Source organism: Podarcis erhardii, assembly GCF_964252035.2.
Source record: "Podarcis erhardii genome assembly, chromosome: 4".
NCBI lineage: Eukaryota > Metazoa > Chordata > Lepidosauria > Squamata > Lacertidae > Podarcis > Podarcis erhardii.
This window is the reverse complement of record NC_138508.1, coordinates 83,856,925-83,873,710: the sequence shown is the minus strand read 5'-3', so window position 1 is coordinate 83,873,710 and position 16,786 is coordinate 83,856,925. Positions and strand designations below refer to the sequence as shown.

Here is a 16,786-nt window from a genome sequence, read left to right as displayed (position 1 = left end):
TCTCTCCTCTTCCTCTACATTGTACTTTTCTCAACTTATTTGTCTGTTTTGTAACACAAGAAAATCTTTAATAAAAAATAAATTTTAAAAATAAAATAAAATAAAATACTATAATGAAATAATCAGTACATGTGTTGGTGTTGCAGCAAACCCTTAGTGGTGACTAAAGGCAATAAGGCAATAAACAACTATTTTACTTTTAAAAGACAACTGAAAACGGCCCTGTTAAGGGAAGCTTTTAATGTCTGATGCTGTATTGTTTTTAATATTCGGTTGGAAGCCGTCCAGAGTGGCTGGGGAAACCCAGCCAGATGGGTGGGGTATAAATAATAAATTCTTATTCTTATTCTTATTCTTATTCTTATTCTTATTCTTATTCTTATTCTTATTCTTATTCTAAAGGCCTTGAGCATTTTCACAGTGGCAAAAGCTTTGCTGAGGGGTTTTTGCTTCTCGTGCAGCTGTTTAAAGGTGCAAGAAACAAATCCAACAACCCAAATTGCCTTATTTATTTTTTATTTACGCACTACTTAAGCAACAAGAAAACCCTCTAAGCAATTTACAGAAAACGATATAAAATAGTCATAAGAAAAGACTGATAGAATCAAACTTTAAAAAACAAGCAGACAGGAAATCAATCAGAATATAGATAAAAACCAGCAGTTTTAAAACAAATGTAAGCAATAAAATTACATGTCTGGATAGGCTTGCCCTAAATGAGAAGATTTTGTACCTGCACAGTTGCTATTTGTCTTGGCACCCAGCCTCTCACCCTGGATCACCCTCTGGGATTACTGCAATTGCTTTGTTGGCTGAGTGGGAGTTTCCTCCATCTTCAAGCCAAACTGACTATGAGATGAGGGGCTCTTTGTCTGCTCCACACTAGGGCTGGGCGATAGCTGGTTTTCAACCCCGTGATATATCACCAGCTAATATGATATCGCATATTATACCAACATCACAATATACCGTCATGTCACAAGGTCTGAAATAAGGATGGAGCTATGTAAAGGAAGTGGCTGACTTCACTGTTTTTCCTGCATTGTGATTTTTGCATAAGCACCCACACCCACACATCATGGCGAGGTAAAAAATTCTGAAACCTATGGACTTCAAACTAGTTTTGGATGATAAATGGAACACCCCTAATGTGATTCATAGTGTGCTGTCAGGTCAAAACTTATGAAACCAATATCACAATATGGACTTCAAATTTATTTTGGATGATAAACAGTCATACCTCGGGTTACAGACACTTCAGGTTGTGTTTTTTTTGGGGGGGTTACGGACCCGCCGAAACCCGGAAGTACCGGAATGGGTTACTTCTGGGTTTCAGGGGTTGCACATGCGCAGAAGCACTGGATCGCAATGGATCACGTTCACAACCTGAGCATCCACTGTATTGATCTATCACCCATCCATCCCTACTCCGTCCTGGTCATGGTGAGAAGGTAGTTAGCAATAGATGGCAGACAGATTAAGCCTATCTCCTCACAACAGTCAGGAAAGTATGTCTGAAGTCCAGAGGGAAAGAACTGTCATTGATGAGCACCTACAGAAGAGGAGCGAGGCAGAGAAGCAGGTTTCCTGAATTTTTCTAGAGGTGCCCAGCAGTTAGCCTGAACCTATGAATGATGTATCTATAGAGAGATACACCTGCATGTTTCTCTATGTGCTCGTTCCCAGACCTTCTCCATGACAAGCAGGCAAATTATTCAGGTTTCCTCGCCCCTTTTCATTTGCTTGAACATGAATAGAATCCTCTTTATCAGGGACCCTGATAAAGTAGGTCCTCTGATTGTGTGCAGAAGAGGACAACCAAGATGATCAAGGGTCTGGAAACTAAGCCTTATGAGGCGCGCTTGAAGGTGCTGGGTATGTTTAGCCTGGAAAAAAGGAGACTGAGAGAAGAGAAGATAGGCATCTTCAAATATCTTAAGGGCTGTCACATGGAAGAGGGAGCATGCTTGTTTTCTCCTGCTCTGGAAGGTAGGACTCAAACCAATGGCTTCGACTTGCAAGAAAGGAGATTCCAACTAAACATTTGGAAAACTTTCTAACAGTAAGAGCTGTTCAGCAGCAGAACAGACTCCCAAAAATGTGGTGGACCCTCTTTCCTTTGGAGTTTTAAAACAAAGGTTTGGTGGCTATCTGTCATGGATGCTTTAGTTGAGATTCCTGCATTCCAGATGACCATTGGGTCCCTTCAAACTCCATGATCACCTGTGGCATTGTATTCATGTTCAAGTGAATGTGAGTAGAAGCCCCTTGTAGATATTTCCCAAATGTAATTCAATTTCCTTTAAAAAACAACAACAACCACAACAATCTTGTGATCCTGCTGAGTCATTTCCATCTGGAATCTTTCAATTCTTTCTCAAATATTTTTTTTCTTTCCCAGTGATAGCTGATTTAGCAATTGCTCTTCAGCAGCTTCCCTCAAAGCTGACTCTAAAGGGTTTAACCTTTGGTTGAAGGGTGGCATTGTTGTAATGTAATAATCATGATTAATAGTTCTACACTGCTCTGCAGAGTAGTCTTCTAATTACATTTTTTTTTTTAAAGAAACTCCTTTCCCTTCATTTGTTAGTCCCGGTATTATTATTTTTATCCCACTTTATTTCATTTAACTTCACACAGTTTTCTGTCTCTTGTGTTAAAGAGGGTAATTTCATAATGAAAAGCTCAGCTCCAAAATAATGTTACATGTTTGGTAATATGTGGTTCGTTATGCAAGTAAAAATAGACTTAAAGGTACATGATTGCTTAAAATGTTCAGGAAGGAAATTCTCACTTGAATGCTTGGTTAAGTGATCTGATTTTTAAAACCCTTTTGCTAATACAGGATTAGGTGCATTTTCTGTGTTGTTAAATCATTGCTAGAGGAAATGATAAAAAATTTCCTCCCCAAAGACATGATAACATCTCCAATTTGGTGTCAGTGTAACAAAATTAAAATCTGGGAATAAAGTTTATCTGATAAAAGGAAGTTAGTAATACCAAGGAACATGCAAGAAAGACATATAAATGTGTACATTTCCAAGGCTGCTTTACAGAAGACCATCCTTAGGATATATTTCATGGCACTTTCAGATGCCTCATTGTTTGGGTGATTCGTACCCAGGTGAGTTTGCCAATCTTGTTTTCTCATTAGTATTTACCAAAGCAAATAGGACAATGTCTAAGTCTGGCTCTTTGTTTCTGGGCTCTGCTTTTTGCCTGGACACTCAGGTGGCTGCTCTCACCAACAGGGCACATGTCCATTCTTGACAAGGTCAGACCTGGCCATGGTGACACAGGCTTTAGTTACACCAATACTGAATTACTGCAATGTGTTTTAGGTGTGTCTACCAAGGGATGCGGGTGCCGCTGTGGGTTAAACCACAGAGCCTAGGACTTGCCGATCAGAAGGTCAGTGGTTCAAATCCCCACAACGGGGTGAGCTCCCGTTGCTCAGTCCCTGCTCCTGCCAACCTAGCAGTTCGAAAGCACGTCAAAGTGCGAGTAGATAAATAGGTACCGCTCCGGTGGGAAGGTAAACAGTGTTTCCGTGTGCTGCTCTGGTTTGCCAGAAGTGGCTTAGTCATGCTGGCCACATGACCTGGAAGCTGTTCGCTGGCTCCCTCGGTCAATAAAGCGAGATGAATGCCGCAACCCCAGAGTCGGTCACGACTGGACCTACCTAATGGTCATGGGTCCCTTTACCTTTGAAGCAGAAGTGGATTTAGGAGAGTGCAACCAGTTTGGTTGCATTGGTTGTGGAGCCTTAGGGAAGCCACAACTATTATATAGAATGGCGCGTGAGAGGTGGGGGGCGACAAATTTTGGCGTTGCACAGGGCGCCACTGAAATTTGAGAACCGGTGGTCTGTGACTGTTTGAAGACCATTTGGGAAATGCAGTTGGTCCAGAAGGCAGCCTCAAGGTTGTTGGGTGGATGTTCACTTATGGGATTATTGTACTCCAGCCAGTTTGCTTCCACACACAATGCAAGTGTTTGTGATGGTCTTAGGTCTGAGATACTTTATGGACCACATTCTTCCATACCAGCTTGCTCACATCTCAGGGAGAGGCCCTTTCTCTATCTCTTGACTATGGTGGAAGCTCAGCTGGTTGAGTCAAAAGAAAGGGCAAAACCCTTTTCATTTTAGCAAGATTTCCAGATGGAGCTTTTCTTATCCAGTGTCTTTGTTTCATTTCCTGTATCTGTCCGTTTTTACCATATTGTTATATTTCTGGAATAGTAGTGTGCAAGCACTAGAAAGGTGGAATATAAATCCTTAAATAAGTAAGCAAGCAAGCAGGTATGTATGCATGATGGCAACAAACACATTTTTTTCATGCAGAACAGAAACAGGGGGAAATCTTTGTACCAATATTCCAGTTATTCTTATGAGAGCTATCTATATTTAGGCTTCATGTGTTGGAACGAAGGAGGTCCGCTTGCCCTTTCTTGGGCAGGTGGCTTTGTGGACAGGCCCTGGGCCACCATTGCATCAACAGGCGGAGTCCTCCAAACCCTGAGTGGCCCCCGTGTGGAATAATGACTCAAGACAACGTGCTATGGGATTAAAATTGGCCACAACTTTATTATGTTTCAGATGTGGGTAGACCTTGGCTCAGGCATTGGGCGTTTATCCTTCCCAGTCCTCCGCCGGGGATCTGGGAAACATCAGGGTTATCCAGAGTGTGTGTGGGGGATGGGCTGGCTCTGGAGAACATATGTTCAAGCAGAGAGAGCCCGCCCCAGTTATGCCGCCGTCGCAGGGGAGAGCAATGACAACCTCTAGGCATACTGCCAAAGGGAACCCTGGTATCACCGGGTGTGGGGGGCGTGGGTCACCGCTACACGCCCACCCCCATTTAGGGAAGATAGACTAAAGGATTCCGCCCAAGGCCTGATACCGCCAAAGTTGTGACGTTTTGCTACGGGAAAGGCAAACCTGCCAATGCAGGAGAATTCCTTTCTGGCCCTTCAACAGTAACCTTGATGTAGCAGCACCCACGTACCTGTGGAGAAAAGGTTAACCTGCAAAAGAAGTCCTAACTGAAGGTGGGTAGGGTGCAAGAAGCTCTGGAGCCAACTGATGATTCCCAGGTACGATCCTCCCCCTATTGTGTGGGCAGAGTGGTCCCTCCCCCTACCTGGCCTGATCACCTTGGCAACACCTCCCCAGGTGGAATTGGGAAACTGGCTGAAGTAGGCGGAGACCTCCAGGTATCCCACCTGGGGAAGGTGAAGCCAAGCCTGTGCTAATGGTGCCACATAGGGTCCTGGGGGCTGCGCGTGACCACGCAAAGTATGCCCCCCCCATTTAATGTAGGGAGCGGTCATTGTAAGCTTGAACATCCTCCTGTTGCCAATTTTGCTAATCACAGCAGGGAATTCCCCTGGGAACAGGACCAACCGCTCAATAGCGTTGCTTAGCCCCGCGCCCAGGGCCAGGATAAATTGCCGGCCTGCCAAGCCTTTTGGCCTATCCTTCGCCATGCTGGTTGGAATGAAGAAGTCAGCTTTAGAACTGAAAGGTGATTTTGACCTATCCACCAATTTTGCTGACAGCATTAAGTCAAAGAGCATAAGCTCTTAATGCTAGTTAACAAATTTTGTTCACTGACTTTCAAATGACACTGAATTTGAGAGGCTGTATGATCAAATGGATATCTCTCACTTCTGTAACATTTTGTTGTTGAGAGCATCTTGGGTATCACCTAAAATTGCCAAATTATGTTCATTATTACTGGAATTGTAGTTTGAGGTTTAAGTGGGCACTTGAGCCATCTTCCTCCTAATGCCTCTGAGAAAACTGGCGTCAGTTTTATGAATGGAGATAATTAAGGTGATCTATTTTACTGGATTTTCATATGGAAATGTTATCTTTTGAATTTTTAAGTTCTTAATGACCCTCCTCTTGGAACACAATCTCCATTGTGCTGTTGCACAATTCCCATTTTTTTGTGATGGGGCATGTACAGAAAATGTTTTTGATGTACAGTATTGTGTCCTCCATTTTTTGTCCAGTAAGGCCAGTATGCCAATGGAAACTTTTCACTCCCTGATCCAGTGAAGTCGAGTGAAAATGGAATTGACCTGGTATGGCGATTAGGTGTAGCAGAATGGTTACAAGAGTTGGCTGTGATCTAGGAAGTGCCAGCATTTCCTTTGGCTTTCCCTTTTTTATTTTATTATCTTGGGTATAGTGTCATGAGGGAGAATTGTAAGTGGAACCACCAATTGCTGCCAATTGTTTCGGACACCCCCTTGTAGCTTGTCCGTTTGCAAACACTTGTGGGCCAGAAGTAGGATACTGAGGGAACAGCAGATCTAGGGAGATGCTCTAACATGCACCAGGCTACATAAGAGGCAGCTGTCATGAGCAGCAGAGCGGTGGTGGCCTGACCCATTTCACCACCTGAGCTGAAATAGAATTGTGCCCCTACACCATGCTCTCCTCACCTCCAGAACATCCTCTCTCACCGAGGGTGAGTGTGCAATTCTTGCCAGGGTCAGGGAAGATGAGCAGCAACACTGTGCACCAGAATACCTCATTCAAAGTGTTGGTGTTGACCTTTAAAGCCCTAAACGGCCTTGGCCCAGTATACCTGAAGGTGTGTCTCTAGCCACATCGTTCTGCCCGGACACTGAGGTCCAGTTCCAAGGGCCTTCTGGTAGTTCCCTCACTGCAGGAAGCAAAGCTACAAGGAACCAGGCAGAGGGCCATTGGTAGTGGCGCCCGCCCTGTGGAACACCCTCCCACCAAATGTCAAAGAGATAAACAACTACCTGACATTTAGAAGACATCTGAAGGAAGTTTTTAATGTGTGACATTTTAATGTATTTTTAATCTTTGTTGGAAGCCGCCCAGAGTGACTGGGGAAACGCAAGGTACAAATAATAACTTCTTCTTCTTATTATTATTATTCTCACCAAACTCGGTAAGAGGAAAGGAGCTCCAGTAGAAGCAGCAGCAGCAGCAGCTGGGTGGCACCTCTTGTTCTTTCACTGCCTGAGGCACATGCTTCACCCTGCCTCATGGGTGGGCCGGCTCTGAAACAGAGACAATAGTTGGCTTGGAATGCTACACTACTGAAGACCTAAGGATGGAAATATAAGGAAAGGAGGGGAGGGGGTATTGCTCAGAGATGGTAACAGATTAGCAAGAAAGCAGGAGGAAGTAGAATTGCGCATAGGAGAGGAGAGATGGACAAGAAACTCTGCATCTAGATGAGTATTGAGGGGAATGATTTCGGGAAGAGGGGGAATCTGTGATGAGAACAGCCCCTCTCTTCCTAGGAAGTTAGGGACCTGCCAGATAGACCCTGAAGTAAGGATATGCTTTGGGACTCTGAGACCTCTCATAAGAAAAGCCATCCTTGTCCCGGTGTGCCACTTTTAGTCCCAAAGCTGCTTGTACAGGGTGTTGGCGGCTGCTGCAGTGACTTTGCAGTTGGAATTCATTCCCAACACTAAAGCACAAGAAGAGTCCTGCTGGATCCCATCAAAAGTATATATTGGTCCACCATTTTGTTTCTAAAGAACAGCAAGACAGGTGCTTCTGGAAAACAGTTCATGAAAGCCACTAGCAACTTGTTGCTTGTCCTCAGTGGCAGCATCTGATGTTGATGGTTCCATTTAGCTGCCATCTCTAAATAGCCAGTGGTAGACCTATCTTCTGAATTTGTCCAGTTCTTTCTTCAGGCCACTGAACTCAGAGTTGGATGCTTTCCCCCCCTGTAGTGCTAGCGCAGTAGGTCGTGGGAGCAGCCTGTAAGTCATGCTTCAGAATGCTTTGGAAACTTGAATTATTGCATTCTGAAAAAAGTTGACTTCTATACGACTTTGCCTTGAATTTGCATTGCAGATGTTAGCCAGCTGACTTTTCAAACTTGGGAATGAATGCACTTAACTGTAAAGATTTGTATTTCAGACATGAATTTTAGTTTTCAAACCGATATGCGATATTCTAAAAAGTGGGAAAGAGATACCAAATGGTTTACTCTGATAAGTGCTTATAATAATCACAAAAAATACTTTTTTAAAAAAAGTCTAAAAGACAAGTTGTGTTTTTCATGCACCAAATAACTTTATCTACCATCTTCAGAATCCATCTGCTGAAACCCAGAAAATTGAGGAAATGGTTGTTTATCTTAGTAACACAGATTCCCAAGAAACAAGACAGGGTAGGTCAATGCTAATAAACTGGTATCTCCTTGTGATTCTTTCTCTTGCTATTGGGATTGGATTGGGCAGAAAATATCAGTGGAGGCATGGAAGTCATTATTATTATTATTATTGCTTGCATTCAAGGAGAAGTCTACATGGGCTTCATGTTATGTTAGGGATACCTGAGGTATCTGCATGGCCCAACATTCTTTTCAAGCTAGATCAGACAAATTCAACACAAGACTCTTCTGATCGTTCCATCACTGCATGTATTTCTGCTTGCCAGTTGGAATGACCTCCTCCCACCACCATCTCCTCCCCTGTGTTGTTCTCCCAGAAAAGATTTGGAAGAAGAGAGCAAGGGAAGTCCCATTGTACTGGGGGAAGCCCTAGTACTGACTTCTGCTAGTGTGCTGGGTTATTTGAATCTGGCCTAAGGAATCCAAACAATGTAGCAGAAATTGGTTGGGGAATTATTCTCAGTGCCAGGGCCACAGTTCCTCATGGGCGACCTTGCAGGGGCTGCCTGCTAGGGATGAGCAGTGCCAAAGGCAAAAGCACCGGGAGCAAGAGGTGCAACTGCATACCAGTTGTGCAAGAGGTTTCTACAAACACACCTGTCTCCGTCCTCCATGTAAAACGAAGAACTATTATATGTGACTTAGTGAGGTTTAATAACAATCCACATTATAGAATTTAAAGCAGAATTTAATTTGGAATCTGTGAAATTGTGAAACACAGAGCGGAGAAGCAGAGATGTGTCCATTCCAATACTACTACCACTACTACTACTACTACTACTACTACTAATAATAATAATTTATTACTTATACCCCGCCCATCTGGCTGGGCTTCCCCAGCCACTCTGGGCGGCTTCCTCAAAAATATTAAAATACATCAAACATTAAAAGCTTCCCTAAACAGGGCTGCCTTCAGATGTCTTCTGACCTAGCCACTGTGATCCACGCGATGGTCACCTCCAGACTGGATTATTGTAACCCGCTCTACGTGGGGCTGCCCTTGAGACTGACCCAGAAACTCCAGCGGGTGCAGAATGCTGTGGCGAGACTCCTTATGGGGTCTTCACTGCGAGATCACACTCATCCGGTACTATACCAGCTGCACTGGCTCCCGGTGGAGTACAGGATCAGGTATAAGGTGCTGGTTTTAACCTTTAAAGCCCTATACGGCCTAGGACCCTCGTACCTACGGGACCGCCTCTCCTGGTATGTCCCACAGAGGAACTTACGGTCGGCGCCTCTCCTGGTATGTCCCACAGAGGAACTCGGCGGCCACTCCCAGTCACCAGTCTAGCTGCCGCATTCTGGATTAGTTGTAGTTTCTGGGTCACCTTCAAAGGTAGCCCCACGTAGAGCGCATTACAGTAGTCCATGTTGCATCTGCCATGTACAGTATGGCAGTAAGATTCCTCTTCCCTGACTGACATATATACAAACACACTGACTCCCTACACTAGCATCTCATTGTGAGTTCCTCTGTTACAGCCAGTGGTCTCCATATTTACATGGAGTTAGTACACGTGATAACCAGGGGATGAGAACCCCCTGGTCTTGGCAGCAAATGTAATGTGCAGTATGAGGCAAAGTGAAAGCAGTTTTAATATGACTGCTGAATGCATGAGTTACAGTTCTCAGCAATGCTTGCCTCTGGACTGTGACCAGAAGCGTCCCTGTCTCAGGGAGAGGAATAGAAGAGAAAAGCTAGGCCAGGCAAAATGCAATCCACCTTGGTGCTTTTGGGTGGCATGCATATTTGTGGTACGACAAGGTAAAAGCTAATAGAGCATTCAAAAACCATATTGTCAGGAAAGCTGTGTTTAATTTCTGGATAAGATATAAAGACTTATTGGAAAACAAGACCCCCAAGGTGGCTATCACCTATGGAGGCTAAGGCTTTGAAAAAACTCAATATGGAGGCCAAGTGGCCGAAATATTGGGAGACACTAGAACAAGATCGAGACACATTGAGATTGCAGAGTTTTGAGAAACTAAAAGATAAAGTGCGAGATTGGTTACATTATCATCAAATTAGAGAGGCCTTTAACTTGGATAAAAAAATAGGCTTCCTGGTGGAAAAATCAAAATTAGAAACAGAATTGTTAGAACCTAAAACTAAGATACTTTCGAGAATGTACAACTTGCTGCTAAAATGGAATACTCAGGATGAAACAGTTAAATCAGCTATGATTAAATGGGCACAGGACATTGGTCATAACATTATGTTTGCTGAGTGGGAAAAGTTGTGGACCACTGATATGAAGTTTACGGCATGTAATGCCTTAAGAGAAAATACTATGAAAATGATCTATAGATGGTACATGACCCCAGTCAAGCTTGCAAAAATTTATCACCTGCCTGATAACAAATGCTGGAAATGTAAAGAAACTGAGGGAACATTCTTTCACCTTTGGTGGACATGCCCAAGGGTTAAGGCCTTCTGGGAAATGATCTATAATGAACTAAAAAAGGTATTTAAGTTTACCTTTCCTAAGAAACCAGAGGCCTTCCTTTTGGGCATTGTCGGCCAATTGGTGCCAAAGAAAGACAGAACATTCTTTATGTATGCAACAACTGCAGCAAGAATACTCATCACAAAGTATTGGAAGACACAAGATTTGCCCACCCTGGAAGAATGGCAGATGCAAGTGATCGACTATATGGAACTGGCAGAAATGACTGGCAGAATCCGAGACCTGGGAGAAGAGTCGGTGGAAGAGGACTGGAAGAAGTTCAAAGAATATCTCCAAAAACACTGTAAAATGTTTGAATGTTAAAATGATGTTGGATATAAAGAGAATAGGGCATCAGTGACATGGTAAAAAGAAATATGTAAAAATGTTTTGAAGAAAAAAGGGGTAAGACCAGAGTATTATTATGTCGAGATTAAACAAATGTTATAAAGGATTAAGTTAAAAAGAACATGTGATAAATGGTTTTGAAAGGAAAGGAAACCAAAGGCATAATAGGTTGAAATGTATAATATTGAATAAGACTGGAAAGAGGGTAGGGAATTGCTGAATCTGATTGTGTAAAGGGGAACACAGAAAAGGGAGATGTGAGGAAGTCAGGAAAGAGGGTTATAAAGATAGTAAGCAAGAAATATTTTTTTCTGTTTTTTGTTTTTTTCTGATTATTTCTCCTTTTTCATTTTTGAATTGTGCTGTTTTTGATTGTCTTTCCTTTTTGTTTTTTTATTGTGATATTTGTTTTATTATGCAAAACCTTAATAAATATTATTTTTAAAAAAATAGAAAAAAAATGCAATCCACCTTGGAACAGGGGTGTGAGGTCTGCGATGGAGACACTCAGAGCTGGAGTTCAACATTTATTTTGAGTAAACTGAAACCACAGATAGCACTGGGCTTGTTCTGACTGTTCTGAGAAACCTGGGCCAGAAGATCTGCTTCTGAACCTGCTGGATCCATACAGTTTGGACGATAAATGCAGAAGCATCATCAATGACTTCTACATTCTGAATTCCCTTATTATGTGGGCTGCTCCCTAGGTGCTCACCTGCCAGCTTCCATAGTTTAACCACATGATCAAATCAGCGGTTGTTTCTTAACCACATAACCGTATGATTTCTGGAATCCAGGATGGTTAATATAGACCAGGCACAGTTACACTGAAGTTCTTTCAGCATTTGCCTCCAATCCTGGTTATGCCTATTTCTACATATAGTTTAATTATGGATACTAGTACAGCAATGAAACATATTTCAAGCTGATTGTAATTATCGGGGGGGGGGGGAAGGCTCTTACAAATAAATATACAAAAATGCATTGTAAATGGAATCTTGCTTGCTCAGGCTATATTGGCAGAAGTCAGCCAACAGTTCCAGACCTGCAAAAAGCCATGACACTCATGCTCTGTCAATACTCGTAGAATATTAACTATCTATTGTTGAAACATTGTGGCTTGTGTTGCAATAGGTTAATTTTCACATAAATACATTCCAGATACCTCATCACATACCGCCCACTCCCAAATTGCTACCCTTCACTCTTTCAACCTGCTAAGGGGTTCACAGAATTGGGAAGCTGCAGCCTAAAAAGCACTTTGTATTTCTGACATGTGGCAAAGTGCCACCTGTATGTTCCCCTAGATATCCAGAGTGATATTTCAGTCCACAATAAGGCGCACAAAGTGAGGGGAAATCTATTTCATTACACACTAAAAATCAATTTGCTCACATGACAGAGCAGGTAGATGATCAGTTTGCCATGATACCCAGCTGCAATATGTACCAAACATACCTTACAGACAGGCTCAGTTGTGCAACAGCCATTAGCTGAGATTGTTCCATGAGCTAATGTTTTTGTTTGATGCTATTCTTGCATATGGACATGGGTGGCACTGTGGGTTAAACCACAGAGCCTAGGACTTGCTGATCAGAAGGTCGGTGGTTCGAATTCCCGCGATGGGGAGGAAGGTAAACGGCATTTCCGTGCGCTGCTCTGGTTCGCCAGAAGTGGCTTAGTCATGCTGGCCACATGACCCGGAAGCTGTACGCTGGCTCCGTCGGCCAGTAAAGCAAGATGAGCGCCACAACCCCAGAGTCGGACACGACTGGACCTAATGGTCAGGGTTCCCTTTACCTTTTTATTCTTGCATATGCATTTGGACACGTCCTTTGAGGGTGCTGGACTGCATCAGAAAAAGAAGCCCGATAACCTAGGTATTAGATATGTGGCATGAAACATGCTCTAATATCACTTGGGAGATAAGAACTGTGATTCATAATTTAACCACTGCAGTGATGTGTGCTCCTTTCAGTCTAGCAGCTGAGCCCCAGCAAACGGAAGTGCAATGGCAAATGGTGCAGGACAATGGATTCCAGGAACATTTGGAGGGCCACATATTCCCTATTCTTGCAATAGACCCTGCTTTTCCTTCCTTCTCTTGATTGTTCCCATTCCCATTCTTCGCCCTATAAGCATCACCTGGTCTCACTGGTTTTGCTGCCTGTTTCTCTTCATATCCATTCCTATCTCACCTAACTGCCCCCACTCAGTTTTGCTTTTTTACTTCAGCTTATCTCATTTTACCTCTTGAGCCATGTTTCTCAGTTCACATTCTATTTCTTGAAGGGGATTCCTAGCATGCAGCCCTTTCTCTGATCTTGGAAGAAATATGTTGCTCCAACTCTTCTCAGGTGACAATTCTATCTCTTTTTCTTAGGCGTAAGCCCAATTAAGAGGAATGAGATTTGGATCCAAGTATACACAAACAGGATTGAGCTATGGCATACATCTCATTTTTGCTCTGTATAGGATTCCTAATGTTATTCAGCCCTAAAACAACCTACAAATTCTTCACGCAACCATGCCTTACTCACTTGTTGCAACAGTTTCAGCAAGTCCAAATAATTCCAAGAGGTAAGCATGAAAAGGCTGAGAGGGAAAACTCAGAGTTCAAACAGTCTGCATCTCGTTATTAATTCCATAGGTGGAATGGTCTCCAACATGCTTAAATAGTTCTCTTTGAAGTAAAAACTAAAAACTAAAAAACTCAATTGGCACTAGGAAAAAACACTAATAAAAAGTTAAACAGAAGGAGCTAACAGAGGAAAAAAGAGCAACATCACAAATAAAACATCTATCAGATTAATGCAAAGTATTGACTTGGTAGACAAGGCATGAAACAATCTGGTGCAGATATCTTCATCTGCAGGGAAAGTCACACACAAAACCTCTAATGCTGTGATTTTGAGCAGCTACTTAAACTTCATCACTACATCCACAGGAGGGAGCAAACTCGCCCCAGAATGGCATCAAATTACAGAGTTCCACAGCTGCTTCTGTTGATTGTCAATTAAAAATTGCCCTCTGGCTATATTTCCATTAATGTCCCATATTGTTGTTTCGGAGGAATTTCCCACTTGTTTTAATGGGATGGCTAGAGAGATTAGCTCTTGCCATTTGAGAACTTGATATAGCACAGCTATAGCCAAAAGTCTCATGCAGACTCCAACATGTGTTCCCAGCATTATCCCACATTACAGGGATAATTACTTTCTTGTTAACAGTAACCAAGGAAACTGGCTATTTATTTATTTATTCATTGTCTATAACTTTTGCAGACTTGGATGGGGTTAGGAAAGGGAGTGCGGCATTTAGCGGCCATCAAGAGAAAACCCTCAAAAAGGGTTTTACAGCCATTTCCTCCCACTTCTCCCTTGCTATGAAACTCCCGGAGTTTCGTAGCGAGAAGACATATGCTGCTTTCTGGGGAATCTGTTTACAGAACAAAGAATGAGTGTTCAAGCCACTCAGAATGTCTGCCTGATTCTGCCTATAGAGGATAAATCATGGGAGGTTGAGATCTAGACGAGATCTGAGCAACCTTCACATGTTTCTCCTGGGGTGGAGGCTTCCTGTGAAGTCTGGAGAGCAGGACCACACTGCTGACCCACCCCCAGCATCAAGTAGGCCAGTGGTGGCCAAACTTGGCCCTCCAGCTGTTTTTGGACTACAACTCCCATCATCCCTAGCTAAGAGGACCAGTGGTCAGGGATTATGGGAATTGTAGTCCCCAAACAGCTGGAGGGCCACGTTTGGCCATCACTGAAGTAGCCTAATGGTTTCACCCCCTGGGCATCCACATTTGGGCCTAGATATTGGTAGCAAGGAAGCTTTTTGCATGTAGGCTTCTACTTCATCAGGACCACTGCTCTAAGTGCCCATCAAATGGAAGCTTACAGCTGCTCACAGAGTCAGAAACAGCTCACCAGGTGGGGTGGTTTTTATCAGAAGGGGAGTGAGAGAGGCAGGAAGGAGGTTGGCATGGTGCAAACAGACCAGCAGGAATACCAGGTTGGGTGGTTACTGAGTGCCTGAGAATGGTGTGGTCACTGAATTTGATTTAAAGGGAAGTCCTGCATTTACCTTTTAAAATTAAAAGATAAATAAATCCTGCACTGATTTGTTTAATTTTTTTGCTTAAAAGCAATAATGAACAGCTTTCAGGTGCCCAACCTCTCCACCTTCCTGTGTTTAGAGGATAGGCATTGTTTGATAGGAAAGTAACAAGACCCATTTCCCAGGATGACACTTAGACATCATTATAGACTTGGTACATTGCATTGAGAAATATCAAATAATTGCAGTTGTCAGATTACGGAAGCTTGGGATCTCCGATTCTGTGGGGAACAGGTTATCAGGAAATGCAACGACTTCTGAGCATTTTGGGTACGATGCATACAAGGGAACATAAATGTCAGAGGAGTTTGCAGTGAAGAAAACTTGTCTAACGGACTACTTGGTGAATGCATTCACATTTATGTAATATTTTATATCATATTGTGCAAACTAAGGCCCCCTTTCATGTTTTATGCATTCCAGTGGATAGCCCAGCTGTTTCATATCATGTAAAGCATTCATTACTTTAAGTTGCAATAAAATGTGAGCAAACTATTGGTTCGTTTTGGCTCGTGTTCCTATTCACTAAATCCAGAGGCAGCAATTATAACCGATAAAGTGACAGCCTCTCCTCTCACTGCAGCCTCCTAAAATGAGCACATGGAATACGGAAATGAGTTAAATGTGTTTAAGAATTAGGACCACACGAAGGACTCTCACAGTTCCCATTGATAGCAGCACATCGGATGCGGCTGTACAGATTGCCAAATATAAATGCTAATTTTTGGCCGCACGATCTTGTTTATGAGTGTCCATGGCATCATTACATTCAATTTAGCCTTGTGACATCATGAAAAAAAACCATATGGGTGACAAAAAGTCAATATGATCAAAAGGCATTGTAGGCAAATGATACTGAGTATCACTGCCAAAATATGTTTGTGGATGTTTTAATTGTTGTAAATATTTTTTTTTAAAAAAAATCCAAAACAAAAACAAAAACTCAGGAACAAATAAATAAAAACAACTCAGGAAGCAGACATTTGCATGCAAAACTAGAGAAGTAATTTAGTATCAGTTCTGTACTGTAGCAGAAACAATTTTTCTTAAGCTGTGGGCTGTTCACAATGTGTATAATGTCAGGGATATGTCAAACCCATATATTTTCATGAACTTCATAAATTAATGCAGGGGTGGGCAAATGCACACACTCTTTGGCTTAATTCCTTGTCCTTGGTGGGAGCCTACCTACCTAAATTACCCAATTTGTCCATTTCAAAGCAATGCACAAACCAAAACACCATTATCTTTCAAAATTTGCACTTCTTTGAATTTTGCAATGCTATTCTTCAGGCAAACAATATACACAAAATTGCATATATTACGGGAAGTTGGAATAAAATGCATGCATTTGTGAAAATTAAATTAAATAAGGGAAAATATATTGTGAAATGCATACAAAAATGTGTATATTAAGAGAGCTTTTTGCTAAAATGCTGATGAATTTTCATGGGATTTAAATAAAATGTGAATTGCTGCAGAAAGGTAGGAAACTGAATTTAGGATTGGGAGAGTGAGAGTGAGAAACTGAAATTGACAGATATATCCATCCCTAGGCCAATGCAGCTATCATGAAGGATCCCTTCAGAAGAGCCCCTTAATTTGAATCACAATCTTTGCTCTGTCCAGAAGTGGGCTGTGGCAAGAATGTCACTTCTTTTCTCACTCTTTAAGCACTGTGAT

The 16,786-nt window shown here is 42.4% G+C and overlaps 1 long non-coding RNA gene across 1 annotated transcript; it reads left to right on the top strand.

Moving 5' to 3' along the window:
* Positions 1–8,099: 8,099 nt before the first annotated feature.
* Positions 8,100–15,424, top strand: LOC309339671. The gene is made up of 3 exons (XR_014155521.1): positions 8,100–8,180; positions 13,365–13,561; positions 15,299–15,424. It is a non-coding gene; the product is annotated as an uncharacterized lncRNA (long non-coding RNA).
* Positions 15,425–16,786: the final 1,362 nt, after the last annotated feature.